The 21,112-nt window shown below is 37.7% G+C and overlaps 1 protein-coding gene across 3 annotated transcripts in view; it reads left to right on the top strand.

The window, feature by feature from the left end:
* Positions 1–278: 278 nt before the first annotated feature.
* The window catches only part of PTPRD (protein tyrosine phosphatase receptor type D), a 516,904-nt gene continuing 496,070 nt past the window's right edge, over positions 279–21,112 (top strand). For all 3 annotated transcript variants that reach the window (XM_042912355.1, XM_042912354.1, XM_042912356.1), the window contains exon 1: positions 279–545. The gene's annotated coding sequence lies outside the window, so the exon portion shown is untranslated. The remainder of the gene's footprint in view (positions 546–21,112) is intronic.

Here is a 21,112-nt window from a genome sequence, read left to right as displayed (position 1 = left end):
AGCAGCGGAGCATCGAAGAGCGGGAGGAGGAGGAAGAGCAGGAGGAGGAGGGAGAGCAGACACAGCGGCGGCGGCAGCAGCCGGCGAAGCGAGCGCAGGGAGAGCAGGAGGAGCGGGAGGAGGAGAAACCGCCGCGGAAGCCTCCGGCTCACAAGGGCCAGGAGGACGGCCCGGGAGGAGGAGGAGGAGGCGGAGGAGGAGGAGGAGGAGGAGGAGGAGGAGAAGAAGGGGGTAGGGGTGGAGGGAGGGCGGGGGGACGCGCTCCTTTGGATGCTGGATTTCGGGTTTTTGGACTCACTCGCTGACTCTCCTCCACTTCCTCGCTCTGGACTGGGCTGGCCGTACGAGGGCCGGGCGGCGGCAGCAACTGGGGGGACTCCCGCGGCGGCGGCCGCAGCTCCGCGGGATTAAATTGGCCGCCCAGAGGCGGCGGCTCGGGCAGGCGCGGGCTGCGCGGCCGTGGCGGGGCGCGAAGGCGCTGGGGGAAAGTGCTGGTGGCGGCGCGGGAGGCGGTGGCGGCGGCTGCCCGGAGCCAACATGACCAGGTAAGTCCCCGAGTGACCCGGCCCGCCCCCGCCCCCGGTGTCCTCCCCTCCCTGCGCTCGGGGCTTGCCCCAGAGCCCCGCTCCGGCAGCCCGCGTCTCCCGGGCCGGAGCTTCCCACTCCCGCGTCCGCGAGCCCAGCGCCCCGGCAGCCGGAGCGCACACAGTTTGCTCTTCTGAACCTCCTTGGGCAGAGGTCCTCCCCTGCACGGCTTGCCTGTGGGTAAAAGCTCAGACCAGGGAGAGTGGAAATTCTGGAGATGGAGGGTGTTTGTTTGGATGGACCCCCGCTCTCTCCTCCTAGGGTGGGCAGAGTATTGTGGAAATGGAGGAGCAGTGGGGCAAGGCGACCCTACCCAGGGATTCTGCTCCGTATATATCTGTATCTTTTTTTTTTTAAGAGGCAGTGATTACTGTTTTAAGGAGGGCTGGTTATGGTGAGGGGGCGAATTCTTTTTCTTTCTTTCCTCTGAACTAGTGGGGGGAAGGAGAAATAGCAGGAATCGAAGTCTACAAGGCTGCCATAGAGGAGGGGGATTGTTTTGGAGACCTTTCCAAGGCAAGAATCAAAGATTGTAGTTCTGCTACGGGAAGCTGCTGTTTTTACTCATTCCGTAGGGAAGGAGACGCAGAATTTATAATGAAAAATCCAAGTTGCAGGAAACAATTTAAAAAGAAAGCCACAACAAACCAAAGGTTCTTTGCTTTTCTGTCGATTGATTGTAGCTTTTATGTAGGCATGTGGAGAACTTGCATTGTTTATCTGCCAGGTTGGTTTTCAATTAGAAGCACTAACAAATGAAGTCAGGTTTCTTATGCTTAAAAAAAAAAAAAATCTTGAACAGTAAGTATGAGATTGGCTTTCATTAATTGGGTGTTCTAGGATTCTGAATAGTAGTTCAATTCCCCAAAATCCGGACTATCGCAATCTACTTGTATTGTTTCCAGCTCCCCTCCCAGTACAGACTTGCAGAATGTCTCTGTTTTCTAAAATTCTTGAAGTGATCCCCCAAGACCAAGCTACAGTTTGTGCCTTAAGAACCCAGGAAGATTCTGGAGGGATCACTCTCTCTGTATTATCTCTTAAAGTTTTTTTTTTTTTTTCTTTTACATGCCTGTAGACATAGTGGCACTGACCTGGCAGAGCTTAGCACCCTCATTTTGAGCCTCTCAGAGACTAGTAACTGCTTGTGACTTGAGATAGATTTACTGTAGGACTTCCAGAGCTACAGACATGGTCCTGTCCCCTTGATGTGTTCCTTCCAACCATCCTGTAATAACACACATATGGGGACTTAGTCCAACCGTTGATACTTTTTATCATTTTGGCCATTCTGTCCTGTTTGAAAGTGTGCACACCCACTACTCAACTTGAGTAGAACCGAGGTGATGTACCAAGACTTGAAATATTCTGATTTAAAAGAATATTTAGATGATACTAACTTGACGATGCTAATATGAGGCTATCCAGGACAATGCTTAGTAGATATTATACTTATTTTGAAAGCATACTGTGTTATATGCCACAGATAGATATTATTTTATTGACTTAACAAAGATAGAATAAATGTTAAATGCTAGATGTCCGAATTCTTGAAATAGACACCCTAAATGGACATAGAAAGAAAATGTCCTTACCTCCCACCTCCCATAATTATGTACTGTACTTTGCTTTTCAATGGAGCTAGCAGTTCTGTGACAGATTTTTAAAATTCACCCTCACGCTATCAGCTATTATTGTACTTTCAAAGTGTGAAATTGACAAGCTGGTCAGTTTCATGAATTCAGCTGTCAGATTGTGTCCAGTTAAAAATTGCTAAAAGCTGTAAATGTGCCTGCCTGGAATTTTCTTTTGTAAAGGAAAGACAGCAAGAAGATGAGGATTAAGGGGTGTTATTAATTGTACATCCTTTAAAATAGGTGCGCTCCACTGTGAGTTTTATCACTGGCTGTTGTTGGGAAATATATGCAGATTTTTACTATTTTAAAAGTGGCATTCAGTTTGTGTCAGTATTTCATTTACAATAGTCAGCACTTTACTTCGAAATTATCTGTTCTTAAAGCCCTCAGTAATAATAGTATAATGAGTGAAATTCAAAGAAGAAAATTGTCTCTCAAATATATCTTAATATATTTGAGTAATATATTACTTTTGTAATGACATGTAAAGAGATGGATGTTAAATATTTTATTGTGGAGGTTATGTAACACAAATTCTTGGACCAGTGTGGTTGTAGTTACTAAAGTAATGAAATGTGGTGATCTACTTCAACATATGTGTATTTTGGTAGATAATCATGAAAGTAAAAATAATTAAAGTATTAAATACAGTGATTTGATTTGCCTTTTAAGATTGACATTCATTTAAAGCCAGAATATCTTAAAGTCGAGAACTGAGAATCGGAATCCCCTCATCTGCTGCTATTTGCTAAGCCACTAGGGGCCTGTATAACTGTTCTTATATCCAGGAGATACCCTCCTATGGCATATGCAAACCCTTCCTAGAGAGACATTAAAATAAAAAAAAAAAAGTAGGCAGTCCCCTAAGTTTTTGTTTTTAGCCTATTAACTCAGACTCTAATGTTAGCCATAGACATTGATTGAAGAGTTTTTCAAGAACACTAGTTTAAGACCATGGTGGTGTAAGATGATTTTTCATATAAAATGTGAAACAGAAGAGGTATTTGTGCAAATTCATATGTGATCTCAGTTTCTCAGTGTATATCAAGGATAAACAAGTAGGAACATTAATAACTTTTTTATTGGGCTGATAAGGATGTCATTTGCATAATGTAGGGTTAAAAGATAAATGAAACAGAATTACTGTAAGGAAAGTGTAGTCATAGATTGATGGTGTGATTAAACTAGCTTTGTAAGTGCTGTGCAAGTTAGTATGGAAGGAGAATCTGAGGCTGTGACTCCAGTGTAGTCAGCACTTGAGGGACCTGGGCTGAAGATGGACTATACATTTTTAAGTGTCAGTTTCACAAATTTGAAATCGACCAGCTGTGGCAATCTTGATAGACATTAGGCAATAAGGTCAAGTATACTTACACTGTTCTTTTGTTGATTTTCAGTTTTTCAAACTGACAAGGGTGACTATTTGTAAAAGAGCCCACCAATGGCATTTGCATATTGGATTTCCTTCAGACTGAGCTTGATTTATCAAGCCATTAAACAGTTCTATTTTTAAAAAGATTCTATGGAAAAATAGGAATTCATTAACACAATCACATATGAAAAGTACCATTTCAGGAAAGATGGATTCCTCAAGGTGATTTTGCTTTCAAACTACCCTTCAGTTTCAGCTGTGCGTCTGTGGGTAGTCTGAGAGTTTGAGTATGTGTGTGCTCTAACTTGTGATCCTGAGAGCATCAAACTTTTACACTCAGGTCTTTAAATCTAAGCACTTAACCTTTGCTAATGGTTACCCTCCTAATTCCCCCCAAAGTTTCTGGTTATCTCAGAAATGAACTTTACCTTTGACATAGTGTGCTCAACTTAGTGGCCACAAAATACACCTTTAGGATTTGTATTATAAGATATATGAAGTGCTAAGTATACAGATGTTAAGTATCCAGTTTTCCAGAGTATTCAAAGAATGTATTATGTTTTTTTCTTATTTTCTTAAAGGGACAGTACTTTTTGGTTGAAAAGTTTAGTGTGAGAAAACAAGTTATATTTTAAGCTACGCCTACTCTGGGTGCTTTTTTGCCCTAAGGAGTTATTCACCTTTTCTTTGTACTGTTTGGTTTCTTTGAAAAAAATCTTTTCTGGAAGCTGCTTACTTGTGATGGCAGAAAGGCACCTTGCAGCCTGAAGCAAAGTCTATGTTTAAAAACATTTCTTTTTGTATTATTAATGATTTGCCAAGAAAGAGCAAAGGGAAGAGTTAATTCTTTCCGTGTACGACAAGATTGAGGATTCCTGTATAACACGTCAACTAAGAAATCTGATAATGCGGAAGAAGATTGCTTGGAAGGGATTTGTCAATGAATTGTATTCCCACAAACATCACTTGTTTAAGCTTCTGTAATTTCATAGCACAGTGATATTTCCACCAAAGGATTGGTTTGTTTGGGGATATGTTTTCTCTATGAATAATCTCATTTGCTTCTAATTAGTAGTTGGTAACACTTTTAAAATTTCATGCTTGACTCGCATTTGTTTTGACAATTGAAGTGTCCAACTCCCCCTCTTCCCCATTTTTAAAATAAAAATGTGTTTTGGCTCTTCACAATTAGTCCCTTAAGAAAGATAGCTGAAAGAATATATGGCTTGTGCTTCATGATTGTTCATTATATGAAATTATAGCCTTACATGTAAGAGTTCAGCATTTCCTTTGCGTCATAAGTCTTGGGGAGGTCAAAGAGCAAATGCTTATACGTTACAGCAGTCTCTGACCTAATGCAGCCTAAATAATAAAGTCATGACGGTGGTGCTAGACTGAAGCATTCATGAAATAGAATTCTTACAAGAAGTATTTCACAAAATTACATTTAAGGCCTCTGCCCCTCGTTTCTCCTCTAATAAATTACCCATTTGTTTTCACGTAATCATCAGTAAGTTTGCATTTTATTCTTTTGACATTTTATTTATCAAATATTTTTAAGACTTAATGTTAAAATAATTTAAGTGTTATATCCACATGTACTGCTATACACTCAAAACAATGTGTCAGGTGGAGAGGGGGAGGGATGACTAAAATAATGCCTGTAAAGCCCAGTGTTCTCCTTCTCAAGATAATTCATTCAGTATCTTTCTGTTCATTATTTTCTATTTGAGGCTGATATGTTTAATTGGATCGTGTCAATACTTGTCAGTTTGTCTATAGCTTTTTAAAAATTACCAAAAAATAGAGCAAAACTGAACTCTTTCTTCACTTTCCACCTTTGCTGTCCCTTGAATCAAATCCTATGTCATAGATCAGTAAGTTAAATGAAGGAATTGACAGTTTGGAAAGCTAAGACAACTAATTTTGTCTATAAGCCAGCAGATCAGGTGTCTCGGCAGACCAGTAATGTTGAGACCGCTTAGAGGATCCTTGCTCCCCCCCTGCAGCACACATGTCTTGCTTTCCTTTGCAAATGACTGCTCTTAGGTGGCAGGCTCTTCTCTGGCTTCTTCAGCATTTACAACAAAATATAAAAGAAAATGCAGGCATCTGAGGCTAGGCTTTCTGTAAATTCTTTGGATTTTCACTGACCAGAAACTCTTCTTAACTTTGACATTCAAATAACAATGTCAGGAGCAGTGTGACCTTTACCACATTGCTATTTACTGGATTTAAGCATTGTAACTCTGTCAGTTTCATGAAATTGATTGAATTTATAAATTCTTAATTGTATTTTTTTAACAGCCTTCGAGCTATATTCCTTAATGTAGCAGTAGCTAACTAAATTGAGACTGCCAGTTGCATTTAGAAAATAGCACTTCTTAGTATTGCTTTTATATTAGGAGATATTGAACCTTCAAATATATAAAGGGATTCTCTGTATCATCGGGTCACAAGTAATAAGAGACTTATCTTTTCAGCTTCAGTAAATCAACCTTTATTAACAAAAATTTTTTGTTAGCACTGAATATATAAATAATTGAAAATTAGTTCTTGTTCAATCTTATTTAATCCTTCTAGTATATAATGTATATGAAACTAATGCTAAACATTGCAAAATCTCAAGGTACTTCCTTCCTTCTTTCCTTCCTCCCTTATCCTTCTTCTTCTTTTGCTGTAGTGAAAAGAACATAAATTTGGTACAAGAAGATCTGAATTTATACATCCGTTTTGTCACTTATTGTCTGTAAAATCTTGGGAGAAGTTGTATAACGTTTCAGTGTCTTGGTTTCACTGTCTGTAAAGTGGAGGAAATAATCATAGATATAATGAAGACCCAATAGATAATGAGAATTTGTCTTATTTTTCATTTTAAACACATTCTGGTTGTAAGAGTTTTGTTAGGAACATGTTATATTCATCATTTCTAGTTTTCACGATAGAGTTTTGCTGTCTTTAGTTATCTGCTACACATTATTGCTACCTGATTTAAAAGTTAGGACTTGGATGCGGATGTTTTGCATGTTTGCCCAATTTGCATCGTGCTGTGGACATGCTATACTTACTACGCATGCTGGAACTACCTTTCCTTTCCAGCATGTTTATTGAAGTCTGTATATATCAGTATGTCATGGTACGCAATCTCAAAAAGCTTTTAAAGGGAAAGCAAGAAACGGTTTTACCTAAAATATACAAAGAGTATTTTGCTTAAAAGTAAAAAAAAAATATATTAATAGATTCTTGATGATATTTGATGTGAAACTGCAGTCTGGGGGAAGAAATGTTTAGAAAAGCAGTTAATTAAAATACTGAACCAAAAACTTGCCTTTTTTTTTTCTTTAATGGTAGTGCATCTTAGAAAGCTCCTTAGCTCTTTGCTCAGTGCAGCTGTCCTTCCCCGAAAGATTGGGTTTCAAGAGCAATGATGGATGGTGGGTGCCTGTAGCCAGTTGTGGGGTTTGTTCTGAGGTCAAATGTATTGATGGAGGATAGGAATTTACTGCCTTCTGTCTCTCGCTAAGATCTGCCAGTACAATTTCACAGAGAAAAATTAGACTAGACACATCAAATGCTGATCCAGTGTCCCATTATAGGTCAAAAAGACATTTGTTTCCAATGTTTAAAATATTTTTTAACCGCCCCCCCCCCTCATGTTCCATCCCAACTAAAGGGACATACTGAGTGTGTGCACTAAGGGTTTTTTACTATACAAGTAGACCCTGGCCTCTCTGTAAAAACAATCCAAACTACTTGTAGTAGTAACTTAATTGAAATATTATTAAAGGATTTTAAGAGAGAAACAAAGTATGCTTAACGATGTCTCTGGTTAAAATAGTCCAGTGTGATTATTTGATACATGGTTTTATATCTTATTTTAAATGGATCTATCAAGAGTATTTGACTAGTTGTAAGTAATAGTAATCTATTGGAAATGAATTACATATTCTGAATCCACTTAATGACCAAGGGATAATTTTCACTTTCTTCCTGGGCGGGAAAGAGAGGGAATTGTAATATTTTTTTTAATTTTGTTTTTAACGTTTATTTATCTTTTGAGAGGTAGACACAGAGTGTGAGTGGGAGAGGGGCAGAGAGAGAGGGAAACACAGAATTCAAAGCAGTCTCCAGGCTCAGAGCCGGCAGCACAGAGCCCGATGTGGGGCTCAAACCTACAAACTCTGAGATCATGACTTGAGCCAAAGTCAGATGCTTAACTGACTGAGCCACCCAGGCGCCCCGGAATTGTAATCTTTTTTAGAGGAATATATTTTGGGGAAGCATCTTCCATTGAAAATATCCCGTGGATGGTAGTTGTTCTCTCTGAGTTCTTTGACACTCACTTTTTCCATCAACATTATTTCCTCTTTATTAGATATTTTGGCCAGTGTGTCTCTATCTCTATACTAAACTCTTTTTTTTTTTTTTTTAGTCATTTCATCTACGGCCCACTTCAGGTCACCATTTGTCCTGTCTACTGTGGTATACCTATCCACCTCTCATAGAAGCAGTAATTTCTGCATAGATGATCTTCAAAATAAATTTCTCAATTTCTCAATGGAGTTCCAGACCAGATTTTTAATCTGCTTGTTAGATGATTGAGAAATAGAAGCTCTCCTGGATCCCACACTCTGCATTTTATAAACCTAAAATATTATCCTCCATCCATACTCAAACTGACATTTTTTTTTCTTGGTACCTCATTATCTGATTTATCCCTGAACCAGAAACTTGGGCGTCACCTTTATCTCCTTCCTTCCTTTTATTCTTGACTCCATCCAATTTTGCACATTCGATTCCTGTAATCTCTTTTAACTTTATCACTCCCTTTCTACTGCTTCCTTTCCTGCGTTGTTGACATGCTCAACACACCATTCATAGCTTCCTAAGCAAACTCTGTGTTCTCACATTTCTCCTCTCAATGCTTCCTAAAACGTTTTGCTTTCTGAAAGGCCAACTTTCTCAAGTCTGCACATTCAAGAGCTAAATCCTCAGCACAGAATTCCAAGCACTTTGCATTTGAACCCTAACCTACATGACCAACAGCCTCTGTCAGACAACCCCAGGTGCTCATCTTCCTGCAAGTTCAGAATCCCTGACATCAGGAAGAAGACTGCTCTCGGGCACCTCCAGTTCTGGCACTGTTTCTGGAATCCTTTGTCTCCTTACCAGCTATCCCAACTTGCATCCATTGAAATCCTTCTAATTATTCTCTCATTTTCTAATTCTCAGCTCAAGTACTGTGCCCTTTTCTTTGAATTTGGTTTGAGTTGAATTTAATTGAAATCAAGAATGTGAGGAATAATTATTCATTTGAAACGTCTAATGATGCTCGGGACACTGAGGTAGTTAAAAACTAAGTTTCTTTTAATTTTTGTGAAGCATAATAGCAGTGGCTGATGCATCAAGTCATAATAGTGATAGTTGCTAGAATTTACTGAGTGCTTACTATGTGCCAGGCATTCAGCATAGCACTTTTTTTTCAGCACCACATTTAATCTCTAAAGTAACTCTGTATAAATTTGATGTTTTTATTATCATCAGTTTATTTAGAAGGAAATGGATTCATCGAGAGGTTAAGTGATTTGCCCAAGGTTGCATAGATATAGTAAAGACAGAACTTAAAGCCAAGATTTTAAGTCAAGCAATATTACAATCCCAACTTTTGTCTACTCCGGTCTTAACTCTCACTATATGATTCTTGTGTGTGACGGGATTTTTAAAAATTTATTTCACATATACCAGGCAAATAAGACCAATATAGTGCCGTCTTGACCCAAATTCAGGAAAAATCTTGGGCATTATGTAGGTTTCCAACATTTCTGATGACTTTCTTCTGCTCCTTTCTCTGTTTGGGACTGGAGGCATTGATTTTTTTTATACTTAAGTTGTTTGGATTAGATGGCTTAATTTTGGCAGTTGCCTTCTAGCTCTAAAATTTTATGCTTTTCATAAAGCAGTGACACAACTGCCTGAGCTTCGGATCAGAAGTGGTTAAATGAAATATTTCCACCAAGAATAGTTTTTAAAATCACAAAGGCTGGTATTTTCATAACTGCCCAACAGGTAAGGAATCAAAGCACTTTGTATAAAGAGAAATATGGATCCAGCAGGATTATCTGCAGAGCGTCCTCCCATCAAAGAAATGAAATTATGCCAAGTGACTGAGATATATGCATTCTATTTATTGGCAGCCTGCCCTATGCAGTTTTATCTGGGAAATTCCATCACTTATAATGTCTCTTCTCAAATACTCTATTTTCACTGCCTACCTGTTAATTTCATTATCAATATCAGATGGATGACTTGGTAAGTTTTTCTCCATTTAATCTGTTTTATGAAGGTTCAGCTTTTTTCTTTGTCAGTTTTTGGAGGCCTATTTCTGATTAATTATGATTTTATAAATAATACAATACAGGATTTATATTTGTTTGATGATTTGGAAAATTATTTTTTCTCTGACAACAAGCCACCCTGAAGTTCTAAATCTGATATGGTACATAAACTAGAGTTATGTGAAAAATTCTCTAGTCCTTTATGGCTCTTACAGAAATGTCAACCATTAAGTATTCTTTGCCCAGGTTTCCAAACTACTTCTCCCAATTGTATACTGTCTTGTTTAGCCATGTTTTCCTATGACTTAATATATAAATACAATCTCCTAGAAGCCTGGGGTGGGGTATCCTACTTTCTTTGGGTAATATGTAGTGAGGGTTCTCCAACAGTGACGCTCTTATTGTGTTTTGATGATAATAGTTGTAAATTAAGAATGACAAGTTCAGTAAATGTTATGTGTATTCAGATACTACCTAAGAAATGATTGCCTGAATGTACTTGAGTCTGATTTTACTGTTGTCCAGACTCAACTTGATCTATGATCTAGTTTTACCAAAAAAATCAGGAAATATAGAATTTAAATTTTGATTTAAAATTTATCATTTAAAATATGTTTTCTCTAAATAACTTGTCATTCCCACATATACCAAAATGAATATTAACTTTCTTCCAACCAAATTATTCACTATCTTCTCATAGGTTAGCAGATACCTGTTGGCAAGGTCCCTGTCATTTTGCCCAGATTGCAGCCTCTGTGTTTAGTTGGGAATGAACTATAGTTGCTTCTCTTCTCTGCAACCAGTGTGATCTTTAAGACACTCAAATATGAGCAAGTAGTCCCTCTCCTTCAAATATGCTTCTGCTTCCCCATTTCCTTCTTTTTAAGGCTTGACCTGCAGCAAGTCACCTGGCTCTTGATACCTTTCTCTCTGCCTAGCTCTTGCCACCTTTCCATCCTCATGTTCATTATCTCTGTTCCCCTCAGTGCACACCTCAATGCACATACATTCCAGCCATACTAAAGTATTTGCTGTTTCCAAGAGGCACTACTCTGTTGACTCTTTCATTTGTAATTTTGAGAATATCTTCTCTCTTCTGTGTGTGAAGTTCCTTCCTCTTCCTTTTTTTCCTGAGTCACCTAGTCCTTCAGGTCTTACCTTAGCTGACAACTCTTCCAAGAGGACTTCCCATTCTCCCGAGTGGATACCCTTTCTTTATGCACTAAACAAGCACTGAATAAATTTGACACCTAGCCTATATAATAGTGCATTGTGATTGCTTGTCTGTGGTCTGATTGATTACAAATTCTTCGAAGCTAAAACCCATGTCTTTTCCCAGTGGCATCTCTAGCACGTAGCCCATGGCCTGGCTCAGTGTAGTCAAAGTATTGGCATAATTTTATTATGTATTCCATGAACAAATTAATTGTGCACAGAAAAATCAGAGATGGACTAGTTCATGGCCCAAATCTTATAACCCATATGTTTAATATTTAACTCTACAATTTATGATAATGCCAGTTGCTCTTTAGTAATTTTTATTTTACTTGAGCTAAGTTCCACTTACCTACTTCTCTACTAAACTAAGACAAAGCCAAATATGAGTATATTGTGTGTATCTACTCATATGTCACTAGACAAGACAAATCTGCCTTTACATCTGGCTGGGGTAGGAATTCCCAGATGCACTTAATTCTGACACATGGTCATTATTGAACCAAAAGCCATTGCCTGGCATGATTATAGCTTGTATTTGTTTTCATTTTAAAGGGCTTCATCCAGGCTGCCAAATGTACAACAGGTGCCTTAGTTTTATACTTGCCAATCTGTTGTTATTCAAATGACCGCCCTAACAGAGACTAATGGTATCTAATAAAATTGATCTCAGTTCTGGCAAGCCAAGCTCACAAGAGCAAGAGTGGTAGGAAATGCAGTGTGAAAGTACACTGGTGGTGAATGTGGCTTGTGAAGCATACATTTTTTAGAAGATGACATATGTCTCACACATAGGCCCCTGATTATGTTTAGCCATGGAAATTTTCCACAGTCCAGTATTATGTGAACATTAGGATTTGTAACATCTAATATTATTTTCAATGGACTTGTTGGGTGGCATGTGGACAGGACTGGCAGTGCCACCTTAGTGAGTAGCTCTGCCATATTTGTAAGGCACACCCAGGGAATCTTTTCATGCTAAACAGCTGGCATGTATGATGGCTTTTATTTCCTGTCATCAGAGATTTGTCTCACTGATTACATAAAGTCTCAGTAAAGACTCACATATTAATAGAGTTAACCAGGAGAGAAAAGTGTCAGTTTGCAAACAGGAGCTCATGTTTGGACATTTTCATGCAAACAGTGTATATGATTTCTTGGGTTTTTCTCATGTTTTACAAGAAGCTGGTTATGGAAACCTTTGCCACCAAAGGAAATAACCTTTGACAATTGGCTAACAGAGCTTAAATGTAGAATAGTTGGCAAAGGTTAGAACCAGATCTCACAGGGATATAGAATTGCATGCTTTTTCTGCAAGGATTTTAGAGACTTCATTTTACTACTTACCTGCTCTCCCATTTATGTATTCATCTTCAGAGTGCCCTGCATTAAACTCTGCTACATACAGAGTATTGTGGGGATATACAAACGAGCAAAACACTGCTAAGTACAATTTGCATCGAAAAATAGACACAGATCTGGATTCTTAAGATTTTGAAAAATTTGTGCTACCCTAAAGTCCATTTCCTATTGGAGAGCTTTGTGTTGTCATGTGGAAAAAAGCCATTCATGGAAAAAGTTCCATCATGATCGTAGGACTTACAGGATTCACTAAATAGTAATACTAATCATTGCTGGAATAAGAAAGAGTGGTTAGATCCTTAGCTACTAGCCACACGTCACTTAGATCCATAGTTAATTGAGCTCATCTAATTTCCTGTGACCCAGAATATAGAATAGTTCTTAGGTTAGGATTTGGCTATTATTGGACCATCTTTTTGTATTATTTATACCCATCCTACTTGAAAAAGGATTTGCGGCAGCTATTAAATCATATGCTTCATTATCCTTAATAAATCACCTTGGTAGAGCAGACAATGGATTATTGTACAGATGGTTAGCTTCTATGAGAAATTTTTTAAAATATGCATCTTCTTAGCCTCATTCTGACTGATATTGTATTTCAAAGCATTTTTAAAATGATAGAGCCCTTAATGGGGTATGTCAAACTAGTCACTTAGTGAGTGTTGTTCATACTAGTATACATAAATAAAAGTAACATAAATGTGATTAACAATGTTTAACAAATGTATTTAAAAGGGTTGTTACCATTTCTGATTGTATAAATTTTTCAAAATCATCTTCATGATTTAGAAGAAAAAATGCACAATGTTGTAGGAGGATTTTATAGTAGTAATGTTTTTTTGCAACTGGAATTGAGAAAAATAATGAAATAATCAAATAGATAAAAACTTGCATCTACAAGCCTGTGTGAACATAGTAATATCTATAAGTAAAGGGGAAATATTATCTTTTAGATATTTTATGCATAAGATTCTTTCTATTTCTTGATTGCTTAGGTACCAGAGTGACAAACTACACTGTGTTTTCATATCACCAGATGACAGCTGAACACATTTGTTTGTAAAAAAGCAACATTGGCCTCTTTGCCATAGGGATAACCATTTCTCAGAGAGTGAATGGGGAATTTTCTGAAGGTGCTAGAAAGGACATTAGATTAAATCTCCTGTTGTTTTGCTGAGGAAACTAAGAGCCCAAGAATAGAAGAGACTTCACCGTCCCAGCTAGCCCTTCAGCCGTGGTCTTCTGAATTTTAGGCTATTCTTTTCTGTCGTTAACGCTGTCCCTGTTATACTGCCAGGAATGGGGTCCTGGCCAATGCATTGCTGCTTCTCATTTGGAGGAAGGTTCTATATCAGACAATGTCTGCTTTGACGAGGAATCGACTGCCTTTTCTCATCAAAACTCAAAGGAAAGAAAAGGATGTAGATCTTCTTTATCACATATATATGTATGTACATACATATATATACACACACACATCCATAAGATGCCAAGTGTCCTTATTAATTAAAATGAAATATATTTATAAACTCAGTTGTGCTGTTGGTGGTGGGTGTCATACAGAACAACACAGACACAGAACATCGCCATTGTTGCACAAAGCTGTGTTGGACAGCTCTGGCCTATCTGATCGGTCTGAAACATCATTTGGTATTTTTGAGGTTTCATATATAATAAAATAAAGGTAGACCATTTACGTAATGACAATACCCATTGATCGTAGTAGGAAAGAATGTACCTGCCAGATGTAAGTGAAAGATATTGTGTCTCAGAAATACATCCTCAAGGCAAGTGAATTGATGGCCGAGTCATTGCTTTCTGTCTAATGACAAGTATACATACTCTTTATTTTGTACCTGCTTAGTGTAGAGGAATACATTTGTACTGTGGCCAAATAAGGAAACAAATTAAGGATATCAGTTCCACCACATCTCCTCTGATTTCGTCAGCAATCTTTTCTGTTATTTTCCAAGTGATTTTTGTTTGTATTTCAGCCATTTTCACTGCAGAGATATACCAGGATTATGGAGTGGCAATATGGTTGAAAGAAGGGGCTCAATAGTGTGATTATATAATTTAACATCCTAACAGGATGCTGTGACAGTGAATGGGGACACTTTTAATGGACAACAGGTATAGACTCGGCAACCTGGAGAGTTCTGATATCTTAAAGTTCCTTATGCAGAGCAGAGCAAATATGTCTTGGTTAGGTCGGCTGAAATGGGCAGGAGGAAGGCCCGAAGGACATCCTGGGGATGCAGTAGCATTACCTAGCCTCCTCTTAGCATGTTTCTTACTATCCTTTTGCTTTATTACAGTGCTCTTGAATTGTGTCAGGGATCAAGCCAGTCCTGTGTCACATGTCACACGTAATAATGACAATCATGTATCAGAAAAACTGTTGGAAGCCATTGTAAGAAACGTGGGGCAGATGAGGACTCCAGATTCACCCCTGACAATCCGGTGGGGATGAGAGGTAGAGTAGTCGAGACAATACTGGACCTGTACCTTAAGCCCCATCCCCCACCTCTCCTGCCCTCCTTGTTGCCTTGGCAAGGGGTCAAAGCTCAGTTTAATTTTTGTAGAACGATAATAGAATAGTCAGATGAAGGAGGAGGGATAAAAACTAAACTACTTATAACAGTTCCTGGAAACGTAGCCTCACTTTTCACCCATCCAGTCTCTCCTTTGGTCACAGAACTTGAGATAATTGTTCCCAAATGCCTTTCTTTTTTCCTTTCACATCTTAAGTCTCTATCACCTCCTACAGGGAGCATCACAGATCCTGGTATTTTTAGTTGCAGCCTTTGCATTTTGCAGGTAGATTTTTTTTTTCTTTTGCATTGTTACTATAGTTATATAAAGAAGTTGCTTTGTTTTAAAAATGCTTTAAAAAGTAGTTACCCATTAGGTGTAGTTTTTTGTTTGTTTTAATCCGTTCTGAGACTCTTTGTCGTATGTACCTCCAGTTATATAATCACAATTCACAAAAACAGCTTTTGGAGGGATAAGTGTTTTTAAAGGCATACAACCAATTTGTGTATTAAGCAGTACTTGTTGCTTTAAAGAAAATGCAAAGGTCTGTGTTAGGGGCAGAGGATTGTCCACACCCAATGCTGAGGGTGTTTGGCATCTAATAAATTGCTGTTTGCTTCAGACCATGAACAGTGTCTCCCACCCCTTTCTCAGAAAGTCTCTCAACTATACAAATAATAAAAGTTGTTTTCATTTCTGTTATAACAGATTGATTTATTTCCTTACCAAAAGGATTTGTGGCAGGGATGGGAGTGCTTATGCTTCCTGACATTTTCAGCTTCCCCTGTAACAGAGTGAAAAAGTGGAAGGTCTACTTTGGGCCAATTAATCCACCAGAGCCTGAGGAACCTCACCTCTTGCAAAGTCTCATTTTTCAAGTCTTGGCTTTTTATTGTGAATATAGTTACCATCTCTATCAGTAAGCAAGGTGAAAATCAGGTTCCTCTTGTAATTAAAGATCTAAATCTTGATGGTTGTAAGAATATTATGATAAGGTCAGGAGCTATATAAAACAGCAACACATTTTCACCCAAGCAAGATTTAGTAGTTGATCTGCTGAAGCCCACCACACTGCAGTCATGGCTTATAGTGCTCTAGGTGAGAACGTAGAACTTAAATTTGTCATTATAGAAAGAATACTGAGAACTCTTAGGTAAGGTGACATGGTGATCCATACATGACACTGGTAGAAGTCTCTCCTACATATTGTTACATGCACTGTAGAATATGCAATATTAGATCTGGTGTGGTACTATAATTAATTGATGTAATTGGTGCCAAAGGGTTGCTAGGTCCATTAAAGGGGCAATTAATCATTTTCTATCATTTTATTATCTGGAAAAAAATTAAGGATGGGCATGATCAGTTTTCAGAAATATGTGGTTTATGTGTTAGTATTTTAAATTTATGTAATGACACCCCTGCCAAATTAAATACGAGTCCCCAAGTGTAGCCAGCATTCTGAGTAAAGACCAGAAAGGCACAGAATTGTGGAACATCCCACTTGGGTGTGTCTGACAGGGGCAAAGTAAGAAAAGGTAGCTTGGGTTACAACAGGGTGATTTGAAAGAAAACGTGACTCCAAAGCTGTTTTTCTATGCACTGCTCTAACACAGTGGTCGAGTGATACTGTTTTCACCTTTCTATACCCTTTTCTTCTTCTTTTTTAAAAGTTTATTTATCTATTTTGAGAGAGAGAGAGAGAGAGAGAGGGAGAGAGAGAGAGAGAGAGAGAGAGAGGGGCGAGGGGCAGAGAGAGAGAGGGAGAGAGAAAATTCCAAGCAGGATCCATGCTGTCAGTGCAGAGTATAATGCGGGGCTCAATCCCACGATACTGATCATGACCTGAACCAAAACCAAGAGTCGGATGCTTAACTGACTGAGCCATGCAGAAGTCCCTACCCTTTTATGTTCTATTTTAAAGTGAAAAAGTAGTATAATCTAATTACAAAAAATTTACACCAGAAAAAAAAAAAAGTTACTAATAATCCTGTCACCTGAAAACAAACCATGGTCTGACTTGAGTAAAAGTTTTGGTCCTTTATACAATATGGTGAGTTTGCTGCTCAGTGCCTTGTCAGGGCACATTGTAGCATAAATATGTTTTTCCCATCTTACCTCACTGTGACCATTGTCTTTAATGGCTGCCCAATGTATCATTGACTCGATGTGTCTATTTCCCAATTGTTAGCCATATTTGTTGTTTTACCTGATTTCTCTCACTATTCCAAGTACAAAGCTTAGAAGAATATTTTAATGGAGATAACTTTTTTCTATATTTTGCATTATTTCTCTTAGGATACATAGAAGTGGCATCATTAGGTCAAAGGATATGAATGTTTTTATGTCTTTGAAACATTTTGCCAAACTGCATTCCAGATAGGAGGTATGTGTTGATAATGTCGCCATTAATGACTAAGGATACTAGTTTCTATTTCCCTTGGTCAGTATGAAAATAATCCTATGGGCTATTGTTGATGTAATAGGCAAAACACTCACTTCTTATTTTTTAATATGAATTTCGTTAATTACTAAAAAAGTGGTAATTTCCCCCTAATGTTTGTTTGCAAGTAATTATTTCTGTTAAATGAATTGTCTTTACATGTCTTTTGCCTCAGGGTTTTTATTCATTAGTTCATGTTCCTTATATTATTGGGCATATTAACTCTCTGTCATGTTTGTAAAGAATGTACCTTAAGTCTCTTTATTGGTCTTACTTTAGTAATTCATTTTACATGCAGAATTTTTATTTATAATTTTACATAGTCAAAACTGTCAATGATCTTTTTCTCTGTTATGATCCCTATTACATTTAGAACTAGAGATCTTTTCCTTTCCTAATATTCTCATTTAGTTTTTCTGGTGTTTTCTTCCCTTATTACTACTTTACATCTATTCTTCAATCAAGTGCTTCTCAAACTTATGTAGATAGTGAAGCATTTGGGGGGCACCTGGGTGGCTCAGTCGGTTAAGTGAAGCATTTGGAAGTACTGAATAACCATGAAATATCATTACATTTGTATCTAGCATGCAAACCCGGTACTGTTTTGTTAAAAGAAAGCATATTTTTTTATTTTTTTGTTTTTTAAAATTTAGATCCAAATTAGTTAGCATATGGTGCAACAATGATTTCAGGAGTAGATTCCTTAATGCCCTTTACCCATTTAGCCCATCCCCCCTCCCACAACCCCTCCAGTAACCCTCAGTTTGTTCTCCATGTTTATGAGTCTCTTCTGTTTTGTCCCCCTCCCTGTTTTTTATATTATTTTTGTTTTTCTTCCCTTATGTTCATCTGTTTTGTCTCTTAAAGTCCTCATATGAGTGAAGTCATATGATTTTTGTCTTTCTCTGACTGACTAATTTCACTTAACGTAATACCCTCCAGTTCCATCCACGTAGTTGCAAATTGCACTATGAGGCATTTATCCACGGGATACAGGTGTGCTGTTTCGAAGGGACACATGCACCCCCAGGTTTATAGCAGCAGTATCAACAATAGCCAAAGTATGGAAAGAGCCCAGAAGAAAGCATATTAGAAATCCACAACCAAGCATTATATGTACATATTTTGTTTTGTTTTGTTTTGTTTTGTTTTGTTTTGTTTTGAGAGAAAGCGTGAGCAGAGAGAGGGGCAGAAAGAGAGAGAGAATCTTAAGTAGGCTTCATGCTCGGCACAGAGTTTGATGTGGGGCTCAAGCCCACAACCCTGGAATCATGACCTGAGCTGAAATCAAGAGTTTGATGTTCAAGTGACTGAGCCACCGAGGTACCCCTGCAGAGATTTTTTTTTTAAGTTGCCAAACTAAATGGTCTGTTTTTAATCAATCAGTTTTTATGTTACTATTCATAAATTGGTATTTTTTGTTTGTTTAAATATTTATTAGAAAATTAAATGTTTAGTGAAATAGCTACATTAAGTTAATTTTGAGTTAAATTTGAGAGGGTGCTATTAGTTGATTTTAGAAGTGAAGTATTTCCAAGCAGCACATAGAACCTAGATGTTTCCATGAAGAGGAATATAATTTGATAATCTCATCTTCAGATCAGCTGTAGGTCATTTGTAGTTTAACACAAAGCAAGATTCTAAGATTACTTATCCCCAAACTAGTCTGTTCTTCCCTGGCTATTTGTAATGCTCCTTTAAAAATAATCTTATTTGAAATCATTAAAAGTTTTATATTGAGTTTTATTTTTCTATAGGTCTATGACTCAATTAGTTATAATACTCTTTGGATTATTACCTTTTTTCCTCCCTCTCTGTTGTCACAGCCTGTTAGGCTGAGCCCTTTCTCATATTTCTCTTACAAAATTTTCTTCAGTAAATTCTCCAGTTTATTTTTTTAAATGAACTCTAGTTGACCTAAAATTTTGAGTTAGAAAGCAAGAAGCCTTAATTCAGATATTCACAAAATATCATTGGACTTACTCATGTTCTGAGAACTGGGAATATTATGTATAATTTAATTGTAGTTGAATGCTTAATTATAGTGGGAATTCTCTCCTTTCTCTGTGTAACCTCACATAAAACAAGCAAACAAATAGAACTACTTTTGTTTTAAATGGTACAGTTTTTCACTTTCAAACCTCGATACTAGATAACTTTCTAGTGAGTGAATGCCTGTTTTGACTTAAAACTCAGTTTTCATGATACCAAAATCTTGTGTTCATTAGTTTTATAGTTAGAAGAAAAACAAGATTTCATCTGCATATGCCTCAGATTCTCATCTTTTCTTTCTATATCCTGTTTTTAAAATGTTTTTATTAAAGTTCTAAACTTAAGATCTAAAATTAAGAATTACATGTCAAAGATGAGATTTTAAAAATCGGTTCCTATATTTTTTGTAAGGATGGATTTTGATTATATATTTCGTACATATATCAGTTATTCTGTAGATGTCCTAACATTAAAAACCTTTTTATTTTTAATCAGAAAAAAAAAAAAACAGTCCAAGAAGATTATGGGTTTCAGTGATTAACCAATAACTCTGGTCTTTGAGAGATGTGCCCAAGGCTCTCTTTCTTTGTGAAATAGAGCATATCTTGGAGTTTGCTTTGTCAGTGTTCTATTAAACTATCAAAACATTCAAGTTCTGCATTTTGAGCAGTATTTATGCTTGAATTAGTTCACAAGTTTCAGGGCCACTAACTTTGATTATATTTATTTTTATTTACCAGTTTAGCCCTGTCTTAATTTGTATAATAGAGCATGTAGCAGCACACAAAACTTAAAACTCCAGGAAATTAAAAATGGCTTTTGGACAATGTGGCTTTGAAATGCATTCATACATTAATTGAACAAATTATTTACTGAATTCCTACTCTATTCCAGACATGAATCTAGGCACTGAGGATGCAGAAGGCAACAACAAAGGCAAAATTATTTTCTTAGGGAACACTTATTTTGTGGAGAGATAGTCAATAAACAGATATACAATAGTTTGTAAAATAAATGAGATAGTGATAAGTGATATGAAGAAAATACATGTCAGGAGAAGCAGAAAGATATAAAGTGACCAGGATTGGGGGCGTGTTGGACTCAGAGACACTTCATGGAAGGTGGGCTTCTAGGATGGTGACTTTCTGGAGAAGAGGAATTCAGCAGAGACCAGTGAGTGCAATGCCCTGAGGCAGCACTGTGCTTGGGTTGTGTTTCTCAACTCTTTGGAAAAGCACATTTTCTTCCTAGCTGCATTTGTAGAGGCAACAATTCTAGACCTATCCTGTTCACCATGCCCACGTGCCTCAATTGCAAGGTCACATCCACCCATGCTCTTTGATCTCATCCAGGGTACCTCTGGTACTTATGATCCCAGATGATGTCTAACCAGGCAGAAGGGCCAGGGTCATCAGGTTCCTCTGCCAATCCCATGATATGGTTTTGCTCTGCTGACTCTAAATCTGATGCTCTGGGCCCCACTTGAATATATACCAAGACCAGTGATTACTGACTTTAACCCCGGGTCCTTATATGACCTAGAGCGTATCTGTTAGACCTCTTCCTGCTGTTGGATTCCTCAGTTCAGCCATGGCCACTCCTTTAGGCAAAAGTGTCAGCTATGCTGTGAGTT

This window comes from Panthera leo, chromosome D4 (assembly GCF_018350215.1).
Source record: "Panthera leo isolate Ple1 chromosome D4, P.leo_Ple1_pat1.1, whole genome shotgun sequence".
NCBI lineage: Eukaryota > Metazoa > Chordata > Mammalia > Carnivora > Felidae > Panthera > Panthera leo.
The sequence above is the reverse complement of the archived record's forward strand: the minus strand, read 5'-3'. Positions and strand labels throughout refer to the sequence as shown.